The 16,090-nt window shown below is 49.1% G+C and overlaps 2 non-coding genes across 2 annotated transcripts; one reads left to right on the top strand and one right to left on the bottom strand.

The window, feature by feature from the left end:
- Positions 1-3,159: 3,159 nt before the first annotated feature.
- TRNAS-AGA (transfer RNA serine (anticodon AGA)) lies at positions 3,160-3,241 on the top strand. Its single transcript has one exon. It is a non-coding gene; the product is annotated as a tRNA-Ser (tRNA).
- A 519-nt stretch (positions 3,242-3,760) lies between these two features.
- On the bottom strand, positions 3,761-3,845 carry TRNAY-GUA (transfer RNA tyrosine (anticodon GUA)). The gene is given in 2 exon segments: positions 3,761-3,796; positions 3,809-3,845. It is a non-coding gene; the product is annotated as a tRNA-Tyr (tRNA).
- Positions 3,846-16,090: the final 12,245 nt, after the last annotated feature.

The following is a 16,090-nucleotide window of genomic DNA, read 5'->3' as shown; positions in this document are numbered from 1 at the left end:
GGGACCACAGAACCCCCGGCGACGTCTTTGTCACCCGCAGGGACGTCGAGAGCCATCTGCCGGAGGGACACAGAGGACGTGATCTTTACCTGGGTGATGAGGTCACCTTCACCGGGCATCAATGTGCCAAAGGTCCATATGCTCTCCATGTGCACAGATTGACTGAGGAGGAGCTGCGGTTTGAGGAAGGTCAAGAGGACCTGGACGGGTCTGAAGATTACCCTCAAGAAGGAGCAGGAGGATGCCGTTATTAAAGTACGGTATAGTGAAGCTGTAAATAGTTACCCGTAAGGGTACAAGAACTGTTACCAGTAAAGTATAGTCCCCGTAGGGACCAGCAAACTGTTACCCGTGTGTCCCTATCCCTAACCAGGCTGAGGACTGTGAGCAGCCATCCCTTATTCCCACTGACCGAGGACTGAGAGCGGTCGTTCTTTCCCTCTACCTGGCCGAGGACTGAGAGCGGCCATACCCTTGTAAATAGTTGCGCTTCCTAAGGCGCCCCCTACCGGTTTTATAGGAGGATTACTGTCTTCCTCCCAGTGACTGTGGCACTTTACCTGGTCACAAGTGCACAGTGGCCAGAAGCTCAAGAACATTTTATATAAAAGAGTTTTATATGAAAAAGTTTATATTGCTAGAATCTGATAATGTTTATAATGTTTTATATGTTAGTGTATGTTTTAAAAAATTTGTATGTTTTGGTATGTTTTATTCTTTTACAGCCCGAGGACGTGCTGTGATTTACCAGGGGGGAATGTAGCACCCTGAGGACTCGGCTGCTACAGGGGTATTGCACCTCAAACCAGAGGTGTGGTATTCCACTCCCGGGTAAGGATGGAGTGTGGGACTGAGCTCAGTAGGCTGCATGCACTACATACATCCCATTTCCGGGGGACAGAACTACGGTACTCCCACCAAGTAGATGTGCAGGTACGACAGCGTCTGTCCCTGGCTGGAGTGGGAGGGGGGGTGGAACATCCCAGTAGTGTAGGGGCAGATAGGGGAGGGGCTCTGGGCATAGAGATAGGAGCCCATTGGGTGCTGGTCACCTGGGCTCACACATAGAGGGAGTATATATGGTGGGCACCATCTAGAGATAGGGTCAGTCTGTCAGGAGAGTGCTGAGGAGGAGTTCAGCAAGGAGGGCTGACAGGGAGCTGTGGCTCCGGCTGGGCCCAGCTCCAGGGCCAGGCCTGAAGCAGAGAGGAAGAGGAAGAAAGGCCCAGAGGCATAAGACCAAGAGGGAACCCTGAGATCCCACGAGTGAGCTAAAAAGGGTGAAGGGTTGGCAGAAGAGGGCACCGGATCCCAAGCTGGCGGAGGCAAAAGTAACCCTTAACCAGGAACCGGAGGTCGTGGGCAAGCTTTGCCACGACCCTCACCACATCCATCAGGAAGGTACACCAAGAGTAGGGTCAGGAAAGCCAGAGAAGGTTTTACCATAGAAGGCCCAAGGGAACCGGACAAAGGTGGATCCCTGGTGGGGACGGCCAGGAGAAAGAGAGAGAGAGGGAAGCTCAGGACCACGCTCCGGAACTGCCTGGGGGTTGGCCGAGTCCAGCACCTGGTGGATGCAGCACGGCTCGGGTGGTCACTCAAGGCCAGAGTGACTGAAGGAACACCTGTGAGTAAAAACCCTGAAACTGCATCTCACGTCTCTGGCTCTCCTTTCTGCACTATCACTACCCCCATCATCCGCACCAGCTGCCCTGAGGCCATACCCCTCCTGTTGGGGGTTAAACCACCATCGCTGCACCCATACTACCGGCCTCAGCGGACTGTTCTGCAGCGGCGGCCTTGTGACCGCAAATCAACGGGTGGCGTAGTCGACACAGAAACAACATCTACCAAGACTGCCACACACTTAGTTTGACACCCTGGGCACGGACCGGGTTACCGCCACGAGACTACTACCCCCATCTGATCCGGCTCCGGGTAAGCCCCCGTGCGCGTGATGCCGCACGACACAGCAGGCCCAGGGGCGCGTCAATGGTGTAAATGCACTCAGAGAAGAGGCCAGTACACGAGACATCAAGGGTCCATGTGAGTACCAGAGAGTCCGGCAGCTAGAGACCTGAGCCAGGGCCGAGGACAGAGACTAGGCACTAAGCAGAGTCCGGCAGCCATAGACCCAGGCCAGGGTTAGAAGGTGCGCGGATCCGAGGACAGAGACTCGGCACTAAGAAGAGTCCGTCAGCCATAGACCCAGGCCAGGGTTAGAAGATGCGCAGATCCGAGGACAGAGACTAGGCACTAAGCAGAGTCCAGCAGCCATAGACCCAGGCCAGGGTTAGAAGGTGCGCGGGAGAGAGAGAGAGACTAGGCACTAAGCAGAGTCTGGCAGCCATAGACCAAGGCCAGGGTTAGAAGGTGCGCGGATCCGAGGACAGAGACTAGGCACTAAGCAGAGTCCAGCAGCCATAGACCCAGGCCAGGGTTAGAAGGTGCGCGGGAGAGAGAGAGAGACTGCCGACAGCCCTCAGCAGGAGCTGAGGACCGAACAGAGGCTGTGGAAAAGGGATGTACATGTATATATCTATATCTGAGTAGCACAGCGAGAGAGGACAGGGACTGTGGAAAAGGGATAGGAGCCTTATCCGAGTAGCACAGCTTCCCTCGAACAAGCGACAACCAGCACAGAGGGTGTGCTGAAGGTGAGAGTCGGCCTGCTGTGATAAACTGAGTCGGAAGGTAGAAAAACGGCTTATTGTCCCTGCATAAGACCTGGGCCTAAGAATATCTGCTGCACCTGCCTGTACACTGCAATCTGTCAGTAAAGTTGGTTTTATTTAAAAGCACTGACTCTATCTATTTATTCATGTGCGAGGTGCCGAGGTGCTCGCTGAAGGTTGCTCAGTAGACTCGCCCACGGCTACCACCCCGTGCCACCTCGTTCAACGTCCATTACACATATATCACAAAAGAAAGCAACAAACATAAAGAAACAATGGCCGATCCCCAGGAGGACACTAGTACCAGATGTCACCAGAGGAAAGTTTCACATGGCTGCCGGTAGGACCTCACGTGTAGGATCGATGTCTCCTCCTCGGAGCACATTGTGGAGTTGGGTGGTGACACTAATGTCTTCTCCTCAGAATAGAGAACGCTGTGTGTGTAGATAGTGAGCCGGTGACTCCACATCTGGTGTATGCAGCTGTAGTCGTGGCCGAGTAGTTAAGGCGAAGGACTAGAAATCCATTGGGGTCTCCCCGCGCAGGTTCAAATCCTGCCGACTACGTGTAAGATCTTGTTTTTGAAAAAAGAAAATACTAATTTAATCTAAAAATGGGAGGCCGTTGTATACAGGAGGCTGTCGTAGGTGGACGGACTACTCCTGTCATTTCTATATGACTGAGGGATCAGTTGTAGAAATCATTTTCTGTGTGAATATCCGATTATAGAAGTAATCCACCTCGCTAGTGCCACCTATAGGAAATAGACTTAAAAAAGGCTCAAAGTATGTAATGACTGAGGTACAGCCGAAAAACACAATCATGAATCGAGGCCAAAGAGCTAAAAACATCATGTTCTGAAAAAGGCAAAAATGAGGAGGAAGAGAGGGAGGAAACTTCTGTCCGGATAATCCGCTGGAAGTGAAGAACCCTAATGACCCTAATAGAAGCCCTACTTCAGGAGAGCGGACGGCGAGGAGGGATTGTTAAGGAAAATTAATAATGTGGCTAATGTGACCCCACCAGTAATGTGACTGCTTAATTCTGGAGATAATTATACCCTACTAACAATAAGTAATAAAATGTCCTTTGAACCAGAATTGAACCAGTGACCTAAGGATGTCTGTGCCCCACTACAGTCCTCCGCTCTACCAGCTGAGCTATCGAAGGCTTGTGTACTGCAGCTCTCCTGCTGTCATCACCTCACTGCGTCTCCAGGTGTATGGCTCACATAATACTGGACATTTCTATAATATATTATACATGTACATTAATTACTGGTCAATAAGATTCTGACTGTAACAATAATAAGGTAACAACCAAAAAAAGAAAAAGACATCTTCGGGCCGCCTGTGTGAAAACCAGGAATCCTAACCGCTAGACCATATGGGAGAGACACCTTAATGAATCATTGGCGTTTGAATGATGGAAAGGAACTAAGCAACAAGTCCAGAAGTGATAGGGGAGAAAGAAAAGATTGGAGAATCTCCATCAAAAAAAGTACCTGAGCTGTATGTGAGCTGTATGGGAAATATCCTGTGAGCTTTCATCTACTTCCCCCAGGCAGAGCGATGGAAGCCAGAAAAAAACACCAAACATCAGTCCAAGCGTTGGTGGTATAGTGGTGAGCATAGCTGCCTTCCAAGCAGTTGACCCAGGTTTGATTCCCAGCCAACGCAGAATATTTTTCTTTAGCATTAACTATAATAAATTGTCCAAAAATAGAGCTCGAAAGAAAACCCTGAGTCTCTTCTGTCAACCAAATGTCAACTTTACTTCCACATCATTTTCTAATCCGCTTTTTATTTTGTAATGATGTTAGAAGGCTTAAAATTTGTTATTATTTCAATGAAATGTACAAAATTTACAAAACCTGTTTTTTTTTGTGACAACTTGAGTCTTGAAATAATTTTGAGGGTTCTGTATGGCATTTTGTGCCCAAACAAGATCCCGTTTACAAAGGTTTGCAAGGAGTATACCTCTTGACAAAGGCTCGTTTGCCGAAACGTGCGTCGGGGCTGGCGCACAGGTGGCAGTGACTGAAGGGTGGCTCTGTTATTAACAGGTTTATTATATCTCAAAGATGTGCATGATGTATAAGTAAGTATTAATTATGTACTGTAAGGCAGCGCTAGTCTTCATCCTGGGGGATACTCGCTGCGCCGGGTCTATTAATGCACACCAGCCACGTTTTCCAGTATTTCACCATCCAGCAGTTTATTACACTTCATAAACTGCTGATCACACAGTCCATCTTAGTGGCTCACTGGCATAAACATACAATGTCCAGGATCCTCAAGTGGCAGACAGGCCCACTTGGCTCCAGTCACAGCCTTCAGCAAGGTAATAGCATAAATGTCCACAATAAGCAGTGTTTTTACCTTTGCTGGGTTACAGCTGCTTCAGTCCGCCACCCCTGTGGCTCTAAGGCTTACCAAACGTGGTCTCCAGCCCTTATCCCATCCAAGGCCACTGGCATCTCTCACACACACAGATCCAGGCTCTGCCTTCCAGGACGCTTATCTTCCAAGCCTCTGGCACTCCAAGGCTTACTGGCATCGCTTACACACACACAAGGATCCAGGCTTCACCTTCCAGGAGTCCACCAGGCTTCACCAGGCCTTACCAGGCCTCTCACTCTCACGGTGTCCCACACAGGAACAGGCCTCATGCCTTTCACACCTGTCTCAAATCTACTAGGGTTTATATAACCATCCAGTGCACACACACAGGACCATTACAGTAATGCCACTGCATTACATATCCCCCCCTTTGTTCAAACTTGTGGGGTTGAACACATAATATACACAAACAGTTTATAACCCACAGAGATCATGTACTTGACAATTGCGCTGCTCAGCCCCTGGAACATTAGTCAACGACATCAGCCCATTCCTCAGGGACCTACTATCTGCCTTTGTCACTGATTTCGTCAAGTCACATTTCCGGGTCGTAAATAGTGTTGAGCCACCCCTGTAGTGTTCGAGTTCGGTTCGGTTCGTCGAACACCCGTGTGTTCGCCGAACTGTTCGTCGAACACCTTCGAACACCGTTAAAACCAATGGCAGGCAAACAAAATCACATAGAAACACATAGAAAACACCTTCAAAGGTGTCCAAAAGCTGACAAACTGCTCAGAAGACACAACTAACACATGGAAAAGTGACAAGTACATATAGTCATGCGAAAAGAAAAGAGGTGGAGGAGTAAAAGGAGGGGGAGACACAGATATAGGCATGTCATGCCCTTCTAAAATCCAAAAAGTGAGAAGCCGACACGTTCAGTCCGCTCCTGCCCGTGCCACCTCCGTGTCGCCGGGTTTGTGCCAGAGCCGCGGTGAACCCTGACGGCCAGCCCCCCTCTCCCAATACTGGTGCCTGTCCGCTGGTGGGTCGAGCGAGCCCCCCTGTGGTGGAGGCAGCTCTAAGCTTTTTAATTTAAATTGTCTCTCTAATTTGAATGAATACACTTTAAATCCATTTACAAGGATCTATTGGAGGGCAAGTCTCATGCCAGCAGCCGCATAATTCCAGCTCCAGTAGCGTCCACTAAAGCTGCTGCAGTTAAAAAGCTTTTATAAGGATCGAGCTCGGCTGTCCACCGCAAGGCATCCTACTGCCAGTCCCAGCCCCTATGCCTTGGGGTGCCTCCTGATGCTCTTCACTGAGTATCCCGTGGTCCCGAAGCATTTCCTTTGAAAAAATTAAGTGTCCAAACTACAGGTGGTGTAGCTTGCTTAACAGCCGGGATAATCCGCTGACTAGCAGACACTGCTACTAGGCACAAAGTATTTCCTGGACTAGATGCAGTTAAAAATTTGTAATTAGATACTCTCGTTGGATGCTGAGAAAGCATTCCATAGAGTCTCCTGGCACGCCATATATGATTCTCTTAAAAAGCTTGGGGTAGGGGTCTAGGGGACCCTTTTATAGCCAAAATCACGGCCCTGTATCACAATACGTCACCTAGGCTGAAGATAAATGGAACTGTAGCACCCTGAGGGCTCGGTTGCTACAGAGGTATTGCACCTCACCCAGAGGTGTGATATCTCACTCTCAGGTAAGGATGGAGTGTGGATCAGGACCCGACACCTTCATGCATTACACCACATTGCCGTGGGGCAGGGCGACCAATATGCCTCTGAGATGGGCACGACAGTCCCTGTCCATGGCTGGAGTGGGGGGAGGGAACACTGAGGAAGGGGAACCCTGTAGTGCAGGAGCAGGGAGGAAGCAGTTCCTGGGTGCATTGAGAAGGGAGTATAAAAGGTGGGCACCATCTTAGTTCAGTGCAGAGAAGTCTGAGCAGAAGTGGCAGGGAGCAGGGGCTCTGCATGAGCTCTGCTCCGGAGGCGGGCCTAGTAACAGAGGCCCAGGCCTGGAAGAGGGAGAAGGAAGGAAGAGGAGCGGAGAAGGCTCCAGGAACGAGGAATGAAGGGATTCCAGGGGTGCGGACGGGCGAGTCACCACCGCACGCCCGAATCCACCTGCGTGGAGGGGTCAGGCCAAAGGGGGAGACCGGTCCCCGAAACTAGTGGAGGCAGGAAACGACCCTCAGCTAGAAACCGGAGGCTGTGACATTTTATGTGGCGCAGCCCCTCGCTACACCCGCTAGGAAGGCACCACATAGGGTCAGGGAAACTGGCACCAAATTTACCAAGAGGAGGCCCGAGGCAGCCGGACAGAAGGGTTGGTAAGAAAGGCCAGACAAAGGACACACAAAGGGGGTCCTGTGAAGCGCTCCAAAGTTATCTGGGAGTTGTCTGAGCCCCTCACCTGGTGAGCACAGTACGACGTGGGCAGCCGTTACGTGCAGACGTGGTCTGGATAATAAGAACTGTGAGTAAAGGCCCTGAACTGCATCACTGACTCCGTGTCGTTACTGCTGCTGCCCTGCACCATCACCCCCATCCTCCGCATACACTGCCCTGAGGCTATACTCCTCCCGTGGGGAGTTATGCTACGCTCTGCTGCACCCACAACACCAGCCTCAGCGGTCTGCCCTGCAGCGGCGGTTCACTCTGACCGCAATCCACGGGTGGCGTAGTCGGACATTTAAACATCAAAACCACATAAATAGGTCCGCCACTGGTTTGACCACCCTGAGCCACGGAACCGGGTCGCCGCCACGAAGACTACAACCACCAGCATCCACCAAAAAGGGTCCGGCTCCGGGTGTCCCAAGGCCCAGGGGGTGCATCAGAACATTTTCATCACCTTTCACAATCACCAATGGGACAAGGCAGGGATGTCCTCTGTCCCCTCTCTTATACATCCTAGTGACGGAGCACCTGCTCTCATCAATTCGCCATAACCCCAATATTAGGTGGATTGAGGTGGGAGGCACCGAGTACAAGTGCTCTCTATTTGCTGATGATGTCCTAGTATATATCACTCAATCACATATATCCATCCATGCTGTTATGGCTGAAATAGATCACTTTGTTACATGGTCAAATTTTAAAATCAATGCAGCGAAGTCTGAGGCCCTCGATGTCTCCCTCCCCAAATCCATATAGGATTCCCTCCAGTCCAACTTTCCCTTTGCCTGGCCCTCACAGGGTATCAAATACTTAGGAATTCCTATTCATAGAGACCTCTCCCATCTATGTTATCTTAATTTTCGGCCCTTTATTAAACAACTCCATACAGACCACGGTTGGCAAGTTAGAACTGTAAGATTCACTTCGTGAACCACTGGTGTTTTGTGGAAAAGCACATGTACACTGTGTTCCAAATTATTATGCAAAAAGTGTTTAGGAGTGATAAGGGAAGAATTTGTTTGTTTGTCAGTTAAACTCATTAATGGTGATGTGTGTCAGGGCTCTTTATATCACTGTAAGCAATTGCAGACACCTGTGCTAATTAGTTTGGCAGGTGTGTCCAATGAAAGGCAAGACTACTTAAGAAGGCTGTCTCACATTATTAAGCAGCCTACATTTTCTGCCAAAATGGGAAAGAAAAAGCATGTGTCGGCTGCTGAGAAGCAACAAATTGTGGAGTGTTTAGGTCAAGGCATGACTACAATCAACATTGTGCGATGATCAGGATGAAGTGTCTTGGCAATCAAGAAGTATGTAGCTGATTCACAGTACACACGTGTGCGTGCTGATAAGGGCAAATTGAGGACTCTTTCCTACAGGCAATTACGTCAGGTTAAAAGAGCAGCGGCAAAAAAGCCTTGTCATAGCAGCAGACAAGTTTTTGAAGCTGCTGGTGCCTCCAACGTCCCCCGAACAACAAGATGCAGGGTCCTTCAGAGGTTTGCAGCTGTGCATACGCCAACCTGTCGACCTCCTCTATCCACTTCACACAAGCAGAAACGGCTCCAGTGGGCTAAACATTACATGAAAACTGATTTCAAAACTGTTTTGTTCACGGATGAGTGCCGTGCAGCGCTCGATGGTCCAGATGGATGGAGTGGAGGATGGCTGGTTGATGGACACCCCACGCAAACACGGCTACAGCGCCAACAAGGAGGAGGTGGAGTAATGTTTTGGGCTGGAATCATGGGGAGAGAGATTGTCGGCCCGTTTAGGATCCCTGATGGCGCTAAAGATGAGCTCCATAATGTATGTGGATTTTCTCAAACAGCACTTCCTGCCATGGTTCAAGAAGAAGAACCGTGTATTTCACAGCAAGATCATTTTTTTGCATGATAATGCACCATCTCATGCTGCACATAAAACATCTGCATCTCTGGCTGATATGGGCATAAAAGGGGACAAACTTATGGTGTGACTCCCATGCTCCCCTGACCTCTACCCCATTCAGAACCTCTGGAGCATCATCAAAAGGAGTGTCTATGATGGCGGGAGGCAGTTCACATCTAAGCAACAGCTCTGGGAGGGTATTCTGTCCTCATGCAAAACAATTGAAGCAGAAACCATCCAAAACCTGACAAATTCAATGGACGAGAGAGTTCAGAAGCTCCTTTCGAACAAGGGGTCCTATGTGAAAATGTAACATCACCTAGAATAAAGTTTTGAGTTGAAAACTGTTTGATTTCAGTTTCTAATAACCTGCTAATGCTTATAATTTCAAAAATGACCATTTTTTTGGTCTTTATTAAAATGAAAAGGTTGATCGAAAAGTTTGGCGGATCTCAGAGTGTGGCAACCCAGTAGTCATGATTACTTCGAATTCTGACAATATGAGGGTCATGTTGCAGGTAGTGCAGCAAGAAGGCACTTATGTGTCTTGCGCATCTCGGAGCCCCAAAATTATTTTCCGGGCTAGATGCAGCTAAAAATTATTATTAATTTTAAATCTGGTGGAGCTTAGTATAGATGGCCTAATAGGATCAGTGCTGCACACTGCTACAAAGCCCAAATTATTTTCCAGCCAAGATACAGATAAACAGGATTAGTAATTTTAAATCTGGTGGAGCTTATTATAGATGGCCTAATAGAATCAGTGCTGCACACTGCTACAAAGCCCAAATTATTTTCCAGCCAAGATACAGATAAAGATGATTAGTAATTTGAAAGCTTAAAACGGTTGGTAGGGTGATTTTAACCAATCATCCATCTTTTACTCTCCCCAGGATGACACAGGGGTAGAAAAGTCGTTTCGGATCCATGATTTGTTCATCTTTATGAACGTGAGTCTGTCTACATTATCAGTGGAGAGCCGCGTGCGCTTATCTGTCAGCACACCACCAGCAGCGCTGAACACACGTTCAGACAGAACGCTGGCTGCGGGGCATGACAAGATCTCCAAGGCGTAAGTGGCTAGCTCCGGCCATTTATCCAGATTGGAAGCCCAAAAAGAGCAAGGGTCCAGTGACACAGTCATGGCTTCAATGTTTACTTGGAGATACTTCTGTACCATCGTCTCTAGGCGTTGACTATGTGTCAGACTTCTTGTTTCCTGTGGCCTTGCAAAGTATGGGCTAAAAAAGTGGTGAAATGATTCCGCAAAATTGATGTTACCAGCAGATACTGTGGTTCTGTTATGGTTTGAGTGCTGAACACTTGACGGTCCCACGGTCGGCAAGTTGGAACTGTGAGATTCACTACGTGCACCACTGGTGTTTTGTGGAAAAGCACATGTAAGATTCTGCAACAGTCTCTGCTGATACTCCTGCATGCGTGCATCCCTTTCTATGGCAGGAATAATTTCGGCAAATTTACTTTTGTACCGGGGATCTAACAGTGTGGCAACCCAGTAGTCAGGATTATTTCTAATTCTCCCAATTCGAGGGTCATGTTGCAGGTAGTGCAGCAAGAAGGCACTCATGTGTGTTGCGCATCCAGGAGCACCAAGTCCCTGTTGTGTTGGTGGCGAGGTAACAATCATGCTTCCTTCCTCTGTCCTCTCCCCCCAACCTCGCACAACAGAAATGTGATCAAGGTCTCCCTCATCTGATGAGTCTTCCATCAGTTCGTCCTCCACTTCTTCCTGGGCTCCTGCACCTTCCTCACTAGTTTGGCTGCTACCATGCGCCCTGGTAAAACCATCTCCCCCACCCTCACATGCCTGCCGCCTTGGTGCTGCCGACCGTCTGGACCTTGCAGATGTTAGCCCTTCCGCATACAACTCCTCCTCCTCTACTTCCTCCACCTCCTCTTGTGCCACCACCTGACTCTGAATTCTGTTTAACATGTGCTCCAGCATGTAAATCACCGGAATAGTCATGCTGATAATGGCATCGTCAGCACTAAACATCTTCGTCGCCATTTCAAAACTGTGCAGAAGGGTGCATAGGTCCCTGATCTGAGACCACTCCTCCAGCGTGATTTGCCCCACGTCTGGATCTCGTTGGCCCAGGCTATACGTCAGAACGTATTGCACCAGAGCTTGTCGGTGCTGCCACAGTCGCTGCAACATGTGCAGAGTTGAATTCCACCGGGTAGGCACATCGCATTTTAGCCGGTGAAGTGGCAGGCCCAACGACTTCTGTAGAGATGTAAGTCGCTGAGCTGCGGGATGCGAACGGCGGAAGTGAGCACACAGCGACCGTGCCCTCTGCAGAAGGCCATCTAGTCTGGGATAGTGGGCTAAAAATTGCTGGACAACCAGGTTCAACACGTGAGCCATACAAGGCACGTGTGTGACATTGCCCCGGCGAAGGGCCGCACCCAGGTTTGCAGCATTGTCGCACACGGCCTTCCCTGGTTTCAGGTCCAGTGGAGACAACCATTCATGAAATTGGTTCTCCAGAGCTGACCACAACTCCTCAGCTGTGTGACTCACATTTCCCAGACATTTCAAAGTAAAAACCGCCTGATGACGTTGAGCCCTACTGCCAGCATAGTAAGGAGGTGTGCAGGATCCCTTCTGCGCAGTTAGAAAGCTTGTGGCATGACCAGACAAGCTTTGGGTGCAGGTGGAAGACCGAGAGGAGGTTGAGGAGGCAGAAGCAGTGGAGGAACTTTGACATAAAGAGGATTGACGCACAACTCGTGGGGACGGCAAGACTTGGACAGCAGCCCCTTGTCCTGCTGTCACCATAGTTACCCAGTGCCCAGTCAGCGACATGTAACGCCCCTGTCCATGCCTACTCGTCCAAGTGTCTGTGGTGAAATGCACCCTGTCACACACAGAGTTTCTCAAAGAAGCGGTGATGTTGTGTGCGACATGCTGGTGGAGCGCAGGCACACCTTTCTTTGAGAAGTAGTGCCGACTGGGCATCTGGCACTGGGGCACTGCGACGGACATAAGGTCTCAAAAATCCTCTGTGTCCACCAGGCGGAAAGGCAGCATTTCTGTAGCCAAGAGCTTGCAGATGGTGAAATTCAACCTCTTAGCTTTCTCATGGCTAGGAGGAAATGGTCTTTTACTTGTCCACATCTGAGGGACCGAGGGCTGGCTATTGTGCTTAGACGGGGTTGATAAGGGTGTCCCCGGCAAACTGCCGGTCTGTGAGGAAGATGCAGGCGGACATGTTAGGTTGCCTTGATCCAAAGGTGCTGCTATCGATGTCGGACAGCGCTCAACACCAGCTGGTGTTACCACCTCCAAAGAAAATGATGACCTGCCAATCACGCTGGCTGTTGCGGGTAAAGAGGTGGCAGGTCTGCGCCCCAAAACATGTGTGACTGCTGTCCCTCCAGTCACAGAGGATGAAGAGGCCGCGGATGCACAAGATATGGCAGACGGTGGTTGGCCCGGCCGGCTAGGCCGCATTGTAGCACACTGAGCTTCCCACTGCAACTTATGCTTCATGTCCATGTGCCGGTTCATGCATGAAGTACTCAAACTATGTATTTTTTGGCCTCTACTTAGCTTTTGCTGACAAATGTTACAGATAACACGAGTTGGGTCATCTTTATCGATCTGAAAAAATGCCCAGGCTATGCAAGGCTTAGCACCCATGCGACCTGAAGAGCCACCACGACTTGAGGTGAGAGGCAGAGTTGTGTTTGAGGATGCAGTTGTTGACGTGCTTCCAGTACTACGTCTCTGTCCAGGAAGGCGCAACCTGATCTCGTCGTCACTAGCATCTTCCTCCACCTCCTCTGCTGACCTCATCTCTTGGCTGACTGTGGGTTGACAGTAAGTGGGATCTCCAACCTCATCATCATCACCCTGTGCGTTATCACACCCGTCGTCCTCAGAGCCAACCTGTTCCTGCCCTGACAAAAAACTAAAGTTGTCGCTCCAATCAGGTATTTGAGTCTCATCATCGTCTTCCTCATTGTCTCCACCAACAGGAGTTACAGTTTGGGAATGAGGGTCTACATTATGGTCAGAACCTTCTGCGTCTGGTCCTGGATCCGACTCATAAAGATTCTGGGCATCAGTGCAGATCATTTCCTCGTCTGGATTCACAGAAGCGCTGGTGTCGACTAGTGTTGAGCCACCCCCGTAGTGTTCGGGTTCGGTTCGGTTCGTCGAACACCGGGATGTTCGAGGAACTGTTCGTCGAACTGTTCGTCGAACACCTTAGAACACCGTCGAACACCGTTAAAACCAATGGCAGGCAAACAAAAACACATAGAAACACATAGAAAACACCTGCAAAGGTGTCCAAAAGCTGACAAACTGCTCAGAAGACACTCTCTTTAAAAAAGCCGGCCGGCAAATTCAGCAGCGGCATACACCGGTACCCGACAATTTAGACAAGAAGGAATAGAGCATCACACATAGATTAGATAGATAGAAACATGTCAGTCACACAAATAAGAAGCACAGTGACAGTGTTGGTTACTGCACTTGTCATTTAGTGTAAAGGATTTATTAAAAAAAATATTAGTGTTTTCATGCACCGTCTCTTTAAAAAAGCCGGCCGGCAATTCAGCATCTGTACCCGACAATTTAGAACAGAAAGAATAGAGCTTCACACATAGATTAGATAGATAGAAACATGTCAGTCACATATATAATAAGTACAGTGATAGTGTTGCTTACTGTACTTGTCATTTAGTGTAAAGGATTTATTTAAAAAAATAATAGTGTTTTCATGCACCGTCTCTTTAAAAAAGCTGGCCGGCAATTCAGCAGCGGTACCCGACAATTTAGAACAGAAAGATAGAGCATCACACATAGATTAGATAGATAGAAACATGTCAGTCACATATATATGAAGTACAGTGATAGTGTTGGTTACTGTACTTGTCATTTAGTATTAAAATAAAGGATTTATTATTAAAAAAATTGGCGTGGGGTTCCCCTTAATTTTAGGCTCTAGCGGAGGTTAAGCAGACGGCTGGGGCAGATGTTTGAAGCCTGGGAAGGGGGTAATACCCACGGAGCTTCCCAGGCTACTAATATCAGCCCCCAGCTGAATACATAGCCTTTACTAGCTATTAAAATGGGGGACCCCCCCAAAAAAATGACGTGGGGTCCCCCCTAATTTAATAGCTAGCAAAGGCTAGGCAGACAGCTGGGGACTGATATTAATAGCCCAGGAAGGGAGCCATGAATATTGGCCCCCTCCCAGGCTAGAAACACCAGCCGTCAGCCGCCCCAGAAATGGCGCATTCATAGGATGCGCCAATTCTGGCACTTAGCCTCGCTCTTCCACGCTGCCCTGGTGCGGTGGCAGGGGGTAATAGGTTTGGGGTTGATGTCAGCTTATAATGCCAGCTGACATCAAGCCCAGGTTAGTAATGGAGAGGCGTCTATAAGACACCCCCATTACTAACCCCATAGTCAAAGTTAAAAAAAACACAAACACCCAGAATAAAGTCCTTTAATTGAAATAAAGACACAATCCTTTATTGTTCTAAATTAAACCATACTTACCATCACGCCCATTTCAGCTGAAGCCAACGATCTCCTGCAATAAAAGAAAAATAATAAAGCAACCTCATCCTTACCTTTCCATGGTTCCCAGGACAGCTTCAGCTCTGCTACATCGAGATGACAGGCTGGACCGCAGCAGAACGCTGCCATCCAGCCTGTCATCCCGCAGACATTGAGAAGCGCAGGCTTGCTTGCGCTGCTCAGCGTCTCTCTGTGACGACATCCAGATGAGCCGAGTTCATGTCCAATGAACTCGGCTCACCTCATGCACGTCACTGACAGCGTGGGAAAATTCTCACGCTGAAGCGCTGATTGCAGGAGAATTTTCCCACGCTGTCAGTGACGTGCAGGAGGTGAGCTGAGTTCATTGGACATGAGCTTACCTCATGCACATCACTGACAGCGTGGGAGAATTCTCCTGCACTCAGCACTTCAGCGTGAGAATTTTCCCACGCTGTCAGTGACGTGCATGAGGTGAGCCGAGTTCATTGGACATGACCTCGGCTCATCTGGATGCCGTCACAGCGAGACAGTGAGGAGCGCAAGCATGCCTGCGCTTCTCAGTGTCTGCGGGATGACAGACTGGATGGCAGCGTTCTGCTGCGGTCCAGCCAGTCATCTCGATGTAGCAGAGCTGAAGCTGTCGTGGGAACCATGGAAAGGTAAGGATGAGGTTGGTTTATTATTTTTCTTTTATTGCAGGAGATCGTTGGCTTCAGCTGGAATGGGTGTGATGGTAAGTATGGTTTAATTTAGAACAATAAAGAATTGTGTCTTTATTTCAATTAAAGGACTTTATTCTGGGTGTTGTGTTTTTTTTAAATACTTTACTAGAAATTCATGGCGGTCATGTCTAATACTGGCGTGACCCCATGAATTTTGGGCTTGGGGCCAGCTGATAATACCAAGCTGGCCTTAACCCCTTTATTACCCAGTGAGCCACCGCACCAGGGCCCTGGATGAGTTGGGTACAGCGCCAGAAGATGGCGCTTCTATGAACGCGCCATTTTCCGGGGTGGCTGCGGACTGCAATTTGTAGCGGGGGGGGGCCCAGAAAGCTTGGGCCTCCCTGCGCTGCAGATTCCAGCCCCCAGCTGCCTAGTTGTACCTGGCTGGACACAAAAATAGGGCGAAGCCCCACGTACTTTTTTTTTAATTATTTCAGGAAATTCATGAAATAATTAAAAAAAAATTGACGTGGGGCTTCGCACTATATTTGTGTCC

Source organism: Phyllobates terribilis, unplaced genomic scaffold (genome assembly GCF_046119375.1).
Source record: "Phyllobates terribilis strain yellow unplaced genomic scaffold, ASM4611937v1 Scaffold_3__8_contigs__length_932513732, whole genome shotgun sequence".
Lineage (NCBI taxonomy): Eukaryota > Metazoa > Chordata > Amphibia > Anura > Dendrobatidae > Phyllobates > Phyllobates terribilis.
The sequence above is the reverse complement of the archived record's forward strand: the minus strand, read 5'-3'. Positions and strand labels throughout refer to the sequence as shown.